Genomic DNA, 17,840 nt, shown 5'->3' on the forward strand with positions numbered 1-17,840 from the left:
ATTTTCTTCAACATGGTTTGATTCCCTCCTGGAAATAGTTCTCCCCCCGGTCGTATTGTCCAGAAAAGTGAGTCTTCTGTGACAATAAGAGCAAAAAAAAGTAGAAATTGTAATCCGGTGAGGTGTTATGTTTCCTTTTTCTCTTTCCTTGAATCTCAAGTGGTAATTTCAATGAATAAATACCAACTTTTGTACTTTACATTGGAGGCTCAACTTTAAAACTTGCCTTACTTGAGTAACTTCTTTTATGAAAACAGTATTCAAATGTCCCACTGTGACTAGGAAAGCATTGGCTTACGTGTTTTAAATTAAACTTTCTCTACTTTCCGTGTTATAATAATTCTGCTCCACCAACAAGTTTTTAGCCAGTGGTAAGTGTTTGCTACCAGTGATTTGAAGTTATACATTGATCCGGGTTCAAAATACACAAATCCTGTATATCTAGGATTCCTAAAACTTTATCACAAACTTGATTTCAATCAAAAACTAACATGTATCCTTCGCACTATGCTCCACAAATGTCGCTTGACAATGTAACCTGGTTAATACCGCAGTGTTGCAGATCTATCTATCTATCTATCTATCTATCTATCTATCTATCTATCTATCTATCTATCTATCTATCTATCTATCTATCTATCTATCTATCTATCTATCTATCTATCTATCTATCTATCTATCTATCTATCTATCTATCTATCTATCTATCTATCCATCACTAAGCCTTGGTTTCCAAGGAATGTATTAGGCAAACATTGACTTGGGCCACGAATCAGGCCTGAGTTCAACTCTATCTGGGTGTTGAAAATATTTTCAAAATAACAGATAGATTGCAGAAGTTGCTCAGGTTGTTATGCTGTACTTGATACATCTGTGTGTGTGTTGGGGGGGGGGATACTTGTGTGTGTGTGTGTGTGTGTGTGTGTGTGTGTGTGTGTGTTTGAAATTACCACATCATATAATGAGCAGTGAGGCCTCCCTCTCACAGAAAGCGCCTGCATATTATTTATTTATTTGTCTCCACCCATTTTGTAAGCTATTTTAATGAGGCGTGCAAAACTCATATCATTACTCAAACCCTAAAGTGATAACTTAGGCTGTTGGTTTGCTGCCGGCATGGTTAAAAAAATAATGGCGTTTGTTTGTGTAATTTGTAGTTAGCCTTTTCCTGGAGCATCATAAAGAATACATAGATATATGCAGAAATGTATCCTTTTTTAAAATTTTTTTATCATCACAAGCGATTTGCGGGCAATGGCCACGGGGTGTGTCGCTGACAAAATGATTCAGTTGAGAGTCAGTGACAGGAAAGTTGTAACGAAGTACATCATATCGAAATCGTCATTAAAAACAGAACCAAACATTGGAGCTCGGCAAAGTAGTGTAAGCAACCATTGTGATCTCCTGTAGGGCAACATTCGCAAGAATCTTTGCTGGCAATTCCTTAAACAGCTTAATAACCAACAGTCAGACGTGCCTAACAATAAACAAACCGTCAAGTTGGAACGAAAGCAGATTGCAAATTGTCAGTATCCAAAATCATAAAAACTTCTGCTTTTCTCTCTTCTTATTATATTTGGATTTATGAAGTCAGTTTCAGTGTTCAGTGTCTTTGTGTGTACTTGTATGTATTTTTAGACCACAACAGATGCTGTATTGTTGCTTTCTTCCAATCCGTCCTACTTAACCCCCTTAGGGTGAATATTATCACTTTAAAGTGAGTGCAAACCAGAATAAATGTATCAATCAATACCCTGTGCTTTGGGTAATCCCTGCCTGTGTGTAATAGGTTAGCTTACTCAGTCAAATAAACAGACCTCTCCTTTTTTCGCTGTTTTGCCCTTGATCAGCCCGTGGTGGTGACTGCAATCTGGGACCACCCCGGTACTGAAAAACGCCTTGCTTCCCTTCAAAATCAACAAAAAGCATGGATTTGAAATTGCGCAGAATGCTTGAAAGTGAAAAAAAAAAAATCTGTCCATCTGTGAATGGGTATTCAATGAGGAGGAATATGTGCAAAATTCACTGTGTCCTTACAAAAGCCTGCATTTCAGCAAGGGATACCGTGAAAACATAGCGTGTAGCCGCCGCCGAGAGACTGCAGGGAGACAAAAAAGTGCACCCAGATGCAGAAAGGCATCATTCATTATAGCAGATTTCTTTGACCACTGGGGTTTATGATGACACCTTCATGTCGTAAGAGGGATGCAACGCGCAGGCCAAATCATTCGGGCCAGTCATTGGCTGCGCATTGCCGCAACCGGCTGCACAACTCCTAAAAGATTTTCCGAGGCACCCCTGTCAATCTCCCTGTGCAATCCTCACCACACCTTCACCACCTTCCCCCCTCTTGCCTGGAACCCCTCTGTTGTTACTACGGGGTGCAGGAGGGTGATGGAGGGTGTTTGAAGGCCGGCACAGAGAAGGAGGGGCTGAAAGATGGAAGGGCAAAAGCGATTGGAAGCAGCGGGCCAGAGGAGAAAGATAGGGATGAAAAATAAGAAAGATGAGGAGAAGAGAAAAGGGGGGGGACCAAAGAGAGGGGTTGGTGGGTGTCTCTCCTTTTATTGTTGTTTCTTTAGAAAATAGCATTAGACTCTGTGTTTAGCTGATAGCACTGCTATTGGCACACGAACACACATTGCACAGGCGCGCGCACGCACATACAAACACGCTCGTTCGCTTGCTCCATGTGGCAATCACCATGGTAACAAAATGTACAGAACACAATCGGGGTGGGATATTTTTAAGTTTCAAAGACGTGGAAACAACAACAGGGACAACAAAGGGCGGAAGAGAACTGGGGAAAGAGAATAAGAGTTACACAAATCCAAGTGCATGCAGATGGACATGTGAGTGTTTGACAAAGGGAGACACACACAAACACACAGACTCACAAAAACACAGATGGGAGAGAGGGAGACAGAGTGTGTCCCCAAGGTCAAAATTTGGGGCATAGAAAGACGGTGGCATGGAATATAAATGGCAGAGCGGTGGAAGAGACTTGTAGCACATTGAAGGGTCAGTTTGTTCAAATAACACAGCAACAAAATTCAAATTCACATTCACTGTGCTGTTGTTGTAGGTTATGTATCTCAATGCATTTCATTCACGCAGGCTTTTAAATTCCTTAATTCAAAAAAATTAATTCCCTACATTTACAGTAAAATGAGCAGTGGCTCGCGCTTTGGCCTCACAGCAAGAAGGTCACTGGTTCGATTCCGACACTGAGCTTTTCTATGTGGAGTTTCCCCGTTCTCCCATTGGTTCTCCCCCGTCTGCATTTGTTTCCGCGGGGTTCCCCGGTTTCCTGCCGCGGTCCAAAAGTACACAGTTGATTCTAAGACCCTCGATTGCCCGGACGAGTGAATGAGAGGGTGAACAGTTGTTTGCCTCTGTATGTGGCTTTGTGATCAACTGGCGATCATTCCAGGGTGAAACCTGCCTCTTGCCCAGCAGCCGGGATAATCTCAATTAGTCGTGGGACTCTGAGAGGAGGATAAGCTGTATCCAATAACAATAATAATAATGAATGAATGAATGAATGAATGAATGAATGAAAAAGACAGTAAATCTGTTCCTTACTTATTCTGGATCAGCTACTGAACTCAATGTTTTTTTACTGGATAAATGAGGCCATTAGTAACAGCTGAGGATATGTTATACGGTTAATTCCGGACATTTAAAAGGCTTTTACCGTGTCAGAGATATAAGCAGCCCCCCCCCACCCCTAAAAATGTTGACTGATAACACAGAAACAGTGTGCGCTGATAGGCGACAACAGAAAAACAGCTCTTGAATTATGTTCTGGATGAATTGAAGAAAGACAGGCGTCATCCCAGGCTGTGTCGAACTGTCCCTCAGCAAGATCCTGACACCTTCTGTCAGTGAGACTGTGTGGGTGAATGTGACGGTGTTGAGAAGAATCTTTTGAGAAATCACCGGACGGGTGTTGAATAAACGCTGTAAACTCAGAGTCTTTTTATCCACTCGGCTGTGCAGCTTTTTCCGAGGTCCTCACCTGCCGTGTTTTCACTCGGTCTGAGCCGAAGTTGACAATGTGATCATGTTCTTCACTCCAAATGACAAGCCTACACTCAAATCAACCTAGAATTTATAACCGCTCATCACATCATGTGACGCGCCGATCAGACAAGTCGACGACATCAAAAACCTACCGAGTATCGCCCGCTTCTTCCTCCGCCCCGGCAAATGGATCGATCTGCTGAGCTCACGGTTCATTTCCCATCACAGACATGTCTGCCCCCCCACCTCCCATTCATTCAGATTTCTTTTGGCTTCGCCGTCCATGAATCAGTCGCGTCCAGTTATCTCATGAGGTATGCCCAGCCTGGCTGATGCAATTTTGTAAACAATAACTGGCTGGGGGAAATAAAGAAAAATCTTTAAAATGTTTTGTTAGAGTTTAATAGAATACATTTCTTTTAAGAGATGAAAAAAATGCACCTCAGGCTTAGATTGTTTCATTATCGTTCTATTTCAGGGAGAATTGACATTTCCAGATAGTCGTTGCTAAATCGTATATCACTTTACTCAGACTGGTTGTGGGTCTGGCCAGTTGTGCAGAGTGTGTTTGGTCTGCGGCCATTGTTGACGCCTTAGAGAAATTTGAAATGAACAGTTAACACACAATTCACAATGTTTTTATTTTTGCTGTTGTTGTTTTTTGCCAGGAAATCCAGGCTATCATTCTGCTATCTCAAAGCTCTCACTAAAATCACATCAAAATCAAATATTTCTTGAAATATTCTCCTCAAAAATTCCTTACTATGATTTGTTTTTGGTAAGAGTCTTGTATTAACCCCTGAGAACATATTGGAATTATGAGCTTGTAGTTCTGAATAAGAAAATACTGGAAGTACCCCATGAGTCAAATTACCCCAGAATTTTATTACTTTCATAAACATTTTCCAAGTTGTTAATGGGTAACCCTGCTGACAGGCATGAAAACAGCAGCAATAAATACAAAACCTCATTAGCGGGGGTAGATTAACTGTTTCATAATTAAAGTTTTTCATTTTTTTTAGATGTATTATTATTTTTTCATTTTTATAACCTTTGGTTGTGTTTGTGCAAAGTTCAAGCGACTGTGGTGTTTTTTCTTTTTTTAAAAGTTGAGTGTCTGCATTTCAGTATTTTGAGTGCTATAAACAAGGCAGCCTGTGCTTTACAGAGAATAGAAACGTAAAGAACTGGACACGATGTTGATCCAGTGAGAGAACTGAGGGATGAGACTGATAAAAAATGATAATAAAGAAATAGATTACTGAAATGTTTCGGCTCTATATTGCCCCTTTGTTGTCTGAATGTGACTAGCAGCGTTTTGAATCCTTGAGCAATTTTCCAAGATGCTAAAAAACAGGACAGGAAATTGTCTCCTCCTGTCTCTAAAAAAAAAAGCATAATCGATCGTTAAATTAAGCTTTAGTTGAGTGCAGAGAGAGAGAAAACACAGTATCTATTGTCATTATCTCTTGCGTATACTAACCATTACATTGAATTGCACTGATGAATTATTGAATAACATAGCATCTTAGCTATGTGTCACCAAGAAGCCCTGGAATTAGTGCATGGAAACTAGAACAGTGGCCAATCCAAACACACAAATGGTTACTTTCACCACACCAAGTTCACTCTGATGATCCTCAAACACATAAATAAGTGACATGCTTCCATTTCCAAATGAATGATGTCGAGGTGTGCAATATTAACCCGCATGCCGCAAAGTTGAATAACTTTGACAGCGCGTGTAAAATCTTCCAGTCATTTTCCGAACTGACTCATTACAAGGAACTTTCGATAATCTGCCTCTATTCTGGCAATAACAGACAATTAAAGTTACTTTGACGACTGCGAACGTCAACGCTTACTTCTTTAAAAGGAAACACCTTACTGGAAGCAACAAAACCTCCGCAATGTTATGGAGGGTTCTTTTTCTTTTACTTCGGGTGGCTATGACGGAGTCATCCCATAAATGATAATTTATGGTTATGGTGGTGTGTCTGGTGTCTGCGGTCGGGACGATCTGTGCTTCAAATGCGGAGCTCCATATTATGTCTGGATTGATTCTGTGATGCACAGGTTTTATTTAAACTCTGTAATTCTTTCCACCCAGGTTTGGTAAGGAAAACTCTTGGAATGTCTTCAGTCTCTAGCTGAGAAAACATCTCGAGACTTGTCTAAACAGGCTCGTATTTGCATCAGCATACATGAGGTACTTTGCTCTGACCGTTAATGTTTGGCTGTAGCCGAGCAGAGAGGATTGTGGTTTGATTTCCAGGATGGAGATTTATAAAACTAAAATTGCCTGCAGTGGAGTTGCACTTTGTGTTATGCATCTAATTATTTTTTGGAAAGAGCTGCTGACCCCTTTGGACAGAATCATTCAGTGATTTTTGAACAAGCGATATCATTTTGATGTTTACTCTTGATGTTAACTGGGAGCCAGCATTGTGATTTTGGTACTCACAATGATAATGATTGTTTTTTTTTTTTCTTTCTTTTTTTCCCGCCTGCTGTGTATGAATGCATTCATAGCTGTGAACCCTGGGGCTTTTGTCCTCTTGGTGCATTTTTGGGAAGCAAAGAATAAATTGGAAGCGGTGTTACTGGTATGGTTCTTGGCACAAGCATCTTTTGAATGGGATCCAGACCTGAGCTCATCCATTTGAAATATGTATAATGCCTTAGACACCGTAGCTGCTCATTTAATTAATAGAGGCGAAGATATTGGCGATCACTTTATAAAAATGTCAGATTTACCTTGCCATTGAATTGCACTGTATATACATCATACATCATCTGAGCCCCTGACACAGATACGGTGCAACATGATTAAAAATGCACACGGAAAGGCATAAATAACATTCTAATTCCATAATGATTCATTCTGTTCGGGATAAGATAAACACACAGACAATAAATTAGCCGTCTGTGTGACAGTAATGAGGTGCGGTGTTGCCGGGTCATCTCTGCGGATAGCCTTCTTACGCCAGTGGTAAAAAACATATCATTGCACAGGAGTATTCTAGCAAGTATTTTCTGGTCTTGCACCATTTGCATTCCTAGGGAAATTAAACTAAGGGTTAATGCACTTGCTGAAGCAACAGATCAGATTGTTTTGTGTAGAAGTCTGTTGAAATAATGCTGTTTCCCCAGTATTAATCAGACCACATGTATTTCCAGGCAGACTGATACGATTCCAGCCAAAATGCTATTCTCCTTACAGCGGAGAAAATTATTGAGACTTTTTTTCTTTTCTCTATTGTTTGCTTGTTTTATTTTGTTTGTGTGTCGCTCCTGTCGTTGTTCTTCCACCAGGGTGCCAATTGTAATTTCGCAGTGCAGCCAAGCTCACTGTGAGGAGTATTTGTCTCGTGATTCTATTTTGTTTTATTTTGGTAATCCTGCTCTTCCTGTGGCCCGGCTTCTCTCACTTCTCGTCCGCTCATTGTCTACACAACTTAGTCAATTTATAAGTCTTGCACTGTGCAATTACTTTGTCACATTTTGTATTTATTCTCCATGCAATTAATTTAGTTTCCATTCATATCTGTTTTGCAGGGTTTTCAGCATAAATAGCTTTTCAGAATTATTTAGCATTATTTAGTTGGCTAATTATTATTCTAAGCCTTTGTTTATTCAAGTAAATTGTTTCAGGCAACAAGTATTTGGTGCCAATATTACATTTGTACCTTTCCTGCTGATGTTAATGGTTGCCAAATGACTATGAAATATCGAAGGTCATGAAGTAATGTGGTCCCAGAGTGGGTTTTTAATTCTTTAACTTGTGTTACACCCTCATGGACTTCTACCAATGAACTCAAAATTGTCACGTTGAATTTTTTTTCTTAAGTTAATGTAAAATACGTTAACACGGATTTGATTGTCTGTCATACATCATAAGTATTTCACCATTTTCCATTCCGTGGACGCCCTTCTGAGATGTGAAAATGCAGGTTTAATGACTTTATTTCTAACTCCTCTCAACGTCCAATATCACAGTGGTAATATTGTGGTAGTTAAACACTTGAAAATTACCAGGTCAAGTATATTGTCTTTGCTCTGATCGTGCACTATGAATGCGAGAGACTCTGGGTTAAAAATTGTTCTTGGGCAGTCCTATCCTGAAGGTTAGCGAGATGAATAAAATCACCAATGATAATTACATGGTCATTGATAGTTACGGGCTATTCTGCCAACTCATCGAAAATGTAGCTGAATACTTTATCAGTCCATATATAATTAATTGAATAATTACGGTAGTGCTATTATATATAATTGAGAGAAATTCAAAGGACTTGTATGCTTTAAATGATAACCCTTTTAGAATTAAAGCATATTTTTTGAAAATAGCATCCACATCACCTCTGCTTCATCCTGCCGTAACTACATCCAGAAAGTCAAAGCGCTGACTCGACACGAGCTGCCGCCCTGTTGTTTTCATCCAACCGTGTTTCAAATAAAAGCATAATGTAAACTTTATGATCCGTAATAAAATCGTTAATCAAAAAGATTTGGCTTTCTGGGATCTTACATTCGACAACGCCAAAGTGTTGTTTCAGTAAAAGGTTCCACGATAATTGTCTGCTGGCAAGGAATAAGAATTCAGTTTGTGCGAACTGAGATGGAAACACCCTGTAATACCGCTTTCTCTAACGAGACAGGAATAGAACCTGATTTTGAGGAAAGGTGTCATGTGAGGTACTTTCCTGGTGTTTTATTACAAATTCCTCAGGAATGTAGGCGCAGTTTAATATTGAACTACAAGTCATTTGACTTCGAAGGGTTTGAAGATATGTAGATGTACCTCATGTGGTCTGGTCATGCGGCGAAGAGACGATCATATCCGAAATTTGGATAACCCCATTCTAACAACATCCTCGTAGCCGGACGCGAAACCGCTGCAGATGAATGAACTTCAAATGAGCAAATATGTGTTTGTGTTTGGGAGGATGCACAGAAATAATTATCAGACTCCAAGGAGAACCACTTCCTCTTATACGGATTGTCACGCCCCAAACAATAACAGCAGAGGTGGAGATTTGTTTCTGCAGAGTGGTTAATGGAAGCTTATTTATGAGGGCACCTGGACAGCGTGACCACCAACCATCCGCCACACGCCAAACCGTAGGATTGCGGACCGCGAGATTATGAGGAGCGGTATGTTGCTGACAAGATGGTCCTCGGATTGTGGTTGAGATAGGATATGTAGTATTGACCCGGTGAAGTCTCTCTCATCCAAGGTTGGAAATCTTTTGGAAAACCACAAATATTTAGTCAGATGAATGAAAATTTTTCTCATTATGTTTATCCCCGCAGGGGGATATCCATGATTCCTTCAGACTCAAAGTAGGACCATCCAAGATCTTGGGCCTCACTCTCACCTGGGCAGCAATTGCATTCAAACATGGGACAACAGCATCCAGTTTTCCTGACACTGCAGCGTTGGCACGAGGTCCAGCCACGCCGGATATTCTTCTAGCAGTTAAATGGCGAGGTAAGTGGCGGTATCTTTGGTATATGTGGCACTATTTAGAGCAAGTGACCAAATGGGAAGTGGACTTGATACACAGTATTATTGTCCAGGACTGATTCCAAGAGTTACAAGACCCTTGCTAAGACCGGGACTGCTGGATGAATCTGCCATGGGTTATCATGTTAAAACAGATATGATTATCTCCTAGTTGGAGATGTTACATGTTTGGCATGCTTGTGTAATAAACTGGATTAAATAGCCCGGGGCAACTGTGATTTATGGCGATGTGGTAAAATGATCAGCTGGATGAAATCTGGGTGCAAACCACAAAAATCTGTTGAATTGGATATCTTTCAGATTCGAAATATTTGTTTCGATGAGATGAGCAAAACAACCGAAACTGTCTGGAAAAAATACATCGATGTCTCTCCTCTTTTAGTGAAACAAAAAGTGTCCACACATTGCACCAACATGTGTAATTTTATGAGTGTTTGTATACGTAAACACGCACCTGTATGTGTGCCCGCGTATTTTTTTAGTCTAAACGCAAGCATGCGTGTCTTTGCGTGTTTGTGGCCATGTTTGTGTATGTTGCGTTATCCTGCCACATAGCTCATCCCTCCTGTCTGCCTATGATTTAAGCAAGGACAGCTGAGTTCATTTCAGAAGTTGGAAAAGGTCAAAGGTCAGACATCGGTGTAGGTGGCCTTTGTACTCAGACCACCATCCAGCAGTCGCCAAATAAATCAGTCTCGCTGAGTATATTGGTGAGCATGACATACTTCCCTCCCTCACACTCTCTCTTTCCATCTTCAATTCATGTCTATGTCAGTCTCTCTTTCATCATGCTGTCTCGTGTGCATGTACACACACACACATTCCCACATCACACTTATCTAAGCTTGTGGCAATCTGTAAAGAACACATCTGGCCATGTTTTTTTTCCGACTGGACACAAACAAAACTGGTACTTTGAAACAGTTTTTGTGTGGTTATATATAGTTTCCATGTCATTAATTTCTCTCTCCGCATTTATACCGAGCTGCAAATCAAATCCAGATGTTGTTAGTGTGTTCTTCATTAACACAACACACAATACACATCTTTGACTGAGAAAAAATGGGTACACATATTGAAAATACAGAAATAATACTAACCTGCCCATGACAATTCTAGACTGTTTTGCATTTGTTTACTATTGTACTGATTTATGGTACATATACGTAATGCTCTCCTCATCAAAGTGCAGCTGTTTACCATCATTGCCAGGAAACAATGCTGATTTACGTAGGAAAATGAGAGAGCAAAGTTGGGGCCCACATGACTGGGCATGACTAATTGAAGTGTAAAAAGCTGTAGTGTCTGAAAATGCATCTATATATGTTTGTATGTATGTAGTTTGGTATGTTTCAGTAAGGTCAAGTCAAGTCAGATTTTATCTATATATAGCACCAAAGAGTTGTCTCATGACACTTTCTTTGTAGAGCCGGTCTGGACCTCATGCTTTAACATGATTCACAGAAACCCATGAGCAAGTACTTGGCTACAGTAGGCGAGGCAACACCGCCCTTCACCAGGCAGAAACCTTAAATAGATCTGAGTTTAATGCTGGCGGCCTTCTGTCTCAACTGGTCGGATTACAATGAGAGACAGAACAAGAGAGATGGACTAAAAGATAGAAAAGCAGAGTCTGACAGGGACGGGGGCAAAGGAAGTTTGGGAGGGACAGGCACAAATGACCTGTTATTAATAATGGGAGTAGTGCTGACACTTCAATGGTTCTGGCTTACATGATACGGTAATTACTTTAATATTTGTAAAATACATAATGGTGGGTGCCTAACAGGACCACAGTCCCCTTGGGAACCTGAGAAATAAGAGAACCAGGAGACTTGGAAGAATATTATATACTTTTATGCATTGATCTTCTTCTTCTTCTTCTTCTCCTTTCGGCTTTTCACTGCAGGGTTCGCCACAGCGAATCAACCTTCTCCATCTCACCCTGTTCATTGTATCCTCTTCACTCACACCAGATACCTTCATGTCCTCTCTCACTACATCCATAAATCTTTTCTTAGGTCCTCCTCTAGACCTCCTGCCTGGCAGCTCTAATTCCAGCAACTGTCTACCAATATATTCACTATCCCTCCTCTGTGCATGACCGAACCATCTTAGTCTGCCTTCTCTCACCTTGTCTCTAAAACATCTAACATGTGCTGTTCCTCTGGGAGACTCATTCCTGATCCTTTCCATCCTCATCACTACCAAAGAGAACCTTAGCATCTTCATCTCTGCGACCTCTAGCTCTGCTGCCTGTCGTTTTTTCATCACAGCTACTGTTTCTAGACCATACAGCATCGCTGGTCTCACCACTTTCTTGTACACCTTTCCTTACATTCTGGCCGACAGTCTTCTATCCCATAGTACCCCTGACACTTTTCTCCACGCATTCCAACCTGCTTGAACTCCTCTCTTCACCTCTTTTCCACACTCTCCGCTGCTCTGTACTGTTGACCCCAAGTTCCTGAAATCCTCCAACTTCCTGATCTCCATTCCCTGGAGCCTCACCATTCCACCCGCGATCCTCTCATTTACACACATATACTCTGTCTTGCTATGACTAACCTTCATTCCTCTCCTTTCCAGCGCATACCTCCATCTCTCTAGATTTTCCTCAGCCTGTTCTCTGCTCTCACTACAGATTCCAATGTCATCTGCAAACATCACGCTCCATGGAGATTCCTGTCTAACCTCATCTGTCAGTCTGTGCACTGCAAACAAAAAGAAACTCAGGCCTGATCCATGATGGAGTCCCACCTCTAACTTGAACTTCTCTGTTACAGCTACAGCACACTGCACCACTGTCTCACAGCTAGCATACATGTCCTGCATCAGTTTAGCATACCTCTCTGCCACTCCAGATTTCCTCATACAGTACCAGAGCTCCTCTCTTGGCACCCTGTCATATGCCTTTGCTAGGTCTACAAAAACGCAAAGCAGCTCCCCCTGACCTTCTCTGTATTTCTCTATTAGCCTTCTCCAAGCAAATGCTGCATCTGTAGTACTCTTTCTAGGCATGAAGCCATACTGCTGCTCACAAATGCTGACTTCTGCTTTCAGTCTAGTTTCCACTACTCTTTCCCATAACCTCATTGTATGGCTTATCAACTTTATCCCTCTATAGTTGCCACAATTCTGCACATCCCCCTTATTCTAAAAAATGGGCACAATCACATTTTGTATCCATTCTTCAGGTATCTTCTCACTCTGTAAGATCTTGTTGAATAATCTAGCCAGAAACTGTACCTTACCTAGACACTTCCAAAACTCCACAGGTATATCATCAGGACCAACTGTTGTTCACCTCTTCATCCTCTTCATTGCCTTCCTCACTTCACTTTTACTAATTTGTGCTACTTTGTGGTCTACAAAAGTCACCTCTTCTACCCTTGCCTCTCTTACATTTTCCACATTAATCAGGTCTTCAAAGTACTCTTTCCATCCTCCAATCACTCTTCTAGCATCTGTCAGTACATTTCCCTCTCCATCCTTAATCATCCGAACTTGCTGTAAATCCTTTCCATCTCTATCTCTCTGATTTGCCAACCTGTATAGATCATTCTCTCCTTCCGTACTGTCCAACCGAGCATACAAGTCATCGTATGCCCTTTGTTTTGCCTTTGCCACCTCTATCTTTACCTCACGCTATATCTGCCTGTACTCCAGTCTGTTCTCTTCACTCCCCTTAGTGTCCCGCTTCTTCATTACTGATCACTTTCTCATCACTTTCCCTGTATATACTCCTGCACTTCCACATTCCACCACCAAGTCTCCTCATCTACTCTCCTACCAGAAGATACACCTCTCCTACGTGTCTCCCTGATAACATTTGCTGTAGTTGTCCAGTCGTCTGGAAGCTCACCCTGACCATCCAGAGCCTTTCTCAACTCTCTGAAAACCATACAACACTCCTCCCTTTTCAGCTTCCACCACTTTGTCCTCTGCGCTGCCTTTGTCCTCTTGATCCTCCTTGTCACCAGTCATCCTACAAGCCACCATCTTATGCTGTCTGGCTACACTCTCACCTACCACTACTTTGCGGTCACTGATCTCTTTTGCATTACCTTGTCTATACAAGATGTAATCCAGCTGCGTGCTCCTACCTCCGCTCTTCTAAGTTACCCTATGTTTCTGTCTTTTCTGGAAAAAAGTGTTCACTACAGCCATTTCTGTCCTTTTTGCAAAGTCTACCACCATCTGTCCCTCTGCTTTCCTATCTTGGATACCAATTCTGCCCATCACTTCTTCATCCCCTCTATTGCCTGCACCAACATGCCCATTGAAGTCTGCACCAATTACTGCTCTCTCATCTCTGGGGATATTCTGCATCACTTCATCTAACTCATTCCAAAACTCTCCTTCTCTTCGAACTCACATCCCACCTGCGGGGCATAGCCACTAACAGCACTGAGCATCGCATTTTCAGTTTCCAGTTTCAGACTCATAAGTCTATCTGACATTCTTTTCACCCCCAGAACATTCCTAACAAACTCCTCCTTCAAGACAACTCCTACTCCATTTCTCTTCTTGTCAGTACCATGATAGTACAACTTAAAGCCTGCTCCTAAGCTTCTAGCCTTACTTACTTTCCACCTGGTCTCCTGGACACACAGTATATCCACCTTCCTTCTCTGCATCATGTCGACCAATTCTCCACCTTTTCCTGTCAGAGTCCCGACATTCATAGTCCCTCTCAGTTCCAGACTCTTGCCTTTCCTCTTCTCTCTCTGCTTCCGAACACGCCTTCCTCTTCTCCTTCTTTGACCCACCGTAGCCCAATTTCCTCTGGTATCCTGTATGTCATCTTTGTGAACCCGGGCCTCAACCGATCCGCCATGAGATTATTAGGTTTGATTTGCATGTTTGATTTTGGCAAAAGTGCATTTATGCAGCTTGGGACTGGCACAGGGAGACACTGGCCCATGCCGCCCTGAGGCTGCATTAATGTTATGCATTGATACAGAGTCATAAATGTATATATGTATGTATACACAATTGTATAGAAACAGTACACACACTGTTTATACTCTGTGTGTGTGTGTGTGTGTGTGTAGGTGGGTGTGTAGGTGGGTGTTGAAAATATTTGGGAAATTACAGACGGATTGCAGAAGTTGCACAGGTTGTTATACTGTACTTGAAACAATCATCTGTGAGTGTTGGTTTCTGTATCGTATGTGTTTCATGTACTAACTGAATGATTAGAGGATAATATATGAAACTTCTGCCTTTACTTTGTGCCTGCCTGTCTGTTCTGGTAACAACCAAACTCATAAAACTTTTGTCAGCATTGTTATGGTAGCCGTTGTGGCTAATCCATGCCAAGTACAAAAATCAAATACAAGGGAGAACCTTCCTCCCAATAGCCCTCCTCTTTAGCTCTCCATCATCATCCATGTTTGCACAGAAGTCCAGCAGGTGTATCGCTGAGGCCCCCAGTTGTGCTCCATCCATGACACCACCTGGCGATTCCAAGAAGGTCAGACAAATAGTCAGGTGGGCTGTTTGGTGCTTCACACACAACTGTAAAATTCCCTCCGCCCCTCAGGTAGTCAAGAGGAGGCTCCCCTCCCTCTCTGGAAGGAATACCCCAGGCACTTTCTGCACTCCACACTTCCCTTTTGCCTTTCACCTTTTGTAGTTCAGGAAAAGAGTCGAACCCCTCTCCAGCTGCTCAGTTTCAAAGCCATTTACAAGTTCAAAATTACAGGTTGAGTGCAGTGGCAGAATGTGTTTTAAAGTTACTATGTCAGCAAATAAGTCATGAAATTCAGAGGTGGATTGGGTACTTAACTGTCCAGTGTTTGTTGAACTGAGCCTGAACCCTCTAATGCGATTTTGCGTGAATCCGAAAGCAGCTGCCACTCATTGCATGACATTTTTGAACCACCGAGTTTTCATTGGCATTGTTTCTGTTTTACCACAATGTAATTATGTTGATAGGCCTTTTCATTTCAGGTCTGCTTTGTGAAATATTTCCGTGTGTGTTTGAGAGGGTAAATAGTGTTGCAGCAACATATGGACTGGGCTAATCATAGATCATTATCCACAATATTACCAAAATGTTGCTTGCCTTTAACACCCTTGAAAAGGACTTTAAAAAAGATGTTATCCAGTGAATTCGCTGGAACGTGACATAATGACTACTTAGCTGAGTATTGCCAGCAGAAAAGTAACTTCAACAGAGGCTCTTATCTGAACCACCTCAGTTTGCCAAACTTTGAGCTGAACTACATACAAGAGCTCAAGTCCTATTTTCTTATCCTGTCAGATTTAAAGAGCAGATTCATTAGTTGCACCGCTGTTTTACATCAGTGTGTCAAACAGATCCTGTGGGGAACTTTTCTTTCTCTCTGATTGCAGATTTAAATCTAGGAACGAGTAAAGGTGTGGAAGTACACATGACTTGAATGTCTTCCTTGTTCATTGTTCGCTCAGCCTAATTCTTATGTACAGTGATGGATGAAAATACAAAAGTAATTAGCTTTTGTATTCAGACATGGATTAGACAACTTATCCTACAAACTTGTTTTTTTAATGAAATGCACTTTGAAAGGTGAAAACAATCTGCATATGTATCCCTTTAGCTCTGATTTTTTGGTTTCCCCCAGGGCTCGAGCAGGCTTTTGTTACCTTTGTTCCACACGTCTGGACTGAGCAGGCTCGATCGAGGCTCAAGACACTAAAACTTCCGAAACTAAAAATTCCAAGCCATGAAAACACGCTTGAAAAGGTAATTTGTTGATCCGTATGTTTTGCTGCCAGGTTGCCCACCTCCGCTATCTCCTCCCAGCTCCTCCTCCTCTTAGTTCCTTCATAGCTGTGGTAACTTATTAATTTCGTCTGTTGGTTTTTCCCTGTCATTTGGAGATACCACCAAATCACATTATGTCTGTCATGGATTAAGTTTGTAGGCAACCTATCTCCTTGAAGAAGAAAGGGAAAAAAAAGATCAAAGATGCTCCCACAATCAATCTCTATAGGGAAATTGGAGGTGGACGTGCTTGTGAACATACGTGCATACATCCATCCCGCATATTTTTCATGGAAAACGCCGCCTTCCTTGGAATCTTACTATATTCCTCAGTATATGATAAAATTATCTGTGTTGTAAATCACTGAGAAAGTGACGGTCTCGCGCACAGTAATCTACGCATTAGTTATTAATTTTGCAAAGATGCGATGAGCGTCTCTGGTTTTTGCCCGAATGAGCTTGGAATCCACAAACCCATATTTACCCGTGTTTGGCTGGGTGAATATATGTATGTGTGTTTGTGTGTGTGGCAGCGGATTTGAAGCTGTCACTTTGTAATTACCTCAGCAAATACAGGCTTGGAGAGAGTTGACTGAAGTCTTCCAGTTGGACAGCCCTGGGAGAAAATCAGAAGTGACAGACCACATAATACAGCACGGGACATAAATAACTTTTACCCCCCCAACCCTCCACCCCACCCCAGCCCCCTTTCTAGCTCTTCCTCTCGCTCTTCGTCATAGAAACATGGATGATACTTCAAGGATTTTGAAAGAGAGAAAGAGAGAGATGAGCTGAAATGAGAGAATATCCCTCACTTTCATCTTTAGAAAAAATCTCTGACATCCTCTCTCACTTGCTTTGATGAAAGTCTTTGGTTTTTTTGGTGTTTTATCCTCTTACACAAGGTGTTACAGTTTGTGTGTGTGTGTGTGGTTGTGTGTGTGTGTGTGTGTGTGTGTGTTTCTTCAACACAAACTCTCTTGCATACAGTGATGAAGACTGGCATGCGGTGATATCATTTTTTTTAATACCGGAATAGTGTAGGTAGCATGAGGAATCTTGCTTTGTTTGTGTGTGTGTGTGTGTGTGTGTGTGTGTGTGTGTGTGGTGGTGGTGGGGGGTATATGTGTGTGTGTTTGTGAGGGGCTTTTCTCAGTGCCAGTCAGTGATGTAGGGTCTGAATTTTTCATTCTGTGTCCTCCTTGAGTTCAAAAAGTCCAGGGATTTGTGTTCTACCCGTCGGCCACTCTGCTTCATTTTGTTGTCAAGAACTCACTTCTCCTCTTGTGCTCGCTGAGCTCCAGGCAGGTTGTTATTGAGTCAACAGCACTGTTGTTACAGCAGCAGCAAGTGCATGTCAGTGTGAACCCAGCATTGATCACTGAAGGAAGTGTAGTGTTTGCCACATTAACTCCTATATATATATATATAAATGTATATATATACTCACTGTATATATCCTATATAAATTATTTTCTTTAGAACTCCCGCCTCAAGCTCCATACCACAAGTGTCATTATTACTTCTCTC

General features: G+C 41.5%; 1 long non-coding RNA gene across 1 annotated transcript in view; it reads left to right on the plus strand.

Moving 5' to 3' along the window:
- The first annotated feature begins 9,348 nt into the window (after window positions 1-9,348).
- LOC147214050 (uncharacterized) overlaps window positions 9,349-17,840 on the plus strand; it is a 14,662-nt gene continuing 6,170 nt past the window's right edge. The window contains exon 1 of the long non-coding RNA XR_015104413.1: window positions 9,349-9,520. This is a non-coding gene — a long non-coding RNA (uncharacterized LOC147214050). The remainder of the gene's footprint in view (window positions 9,521-17,840) is intronic.

This window comes from Fistularia commersonii, chromosome 35 (assembly GCF_037954325.1).
Source record: "Fistularia commersonii isolate RoL2024-O1a breed Wild chromosome 35, RoL_Fcom_v1.0, whole genome shotgun sequence".
Lineage (NCBI taxonomy): Eukaryota > Metazoa > Chordata > Actinopteri > Syngnathiformes > Fistulariidae > Fistularia > Fistularia commersonii.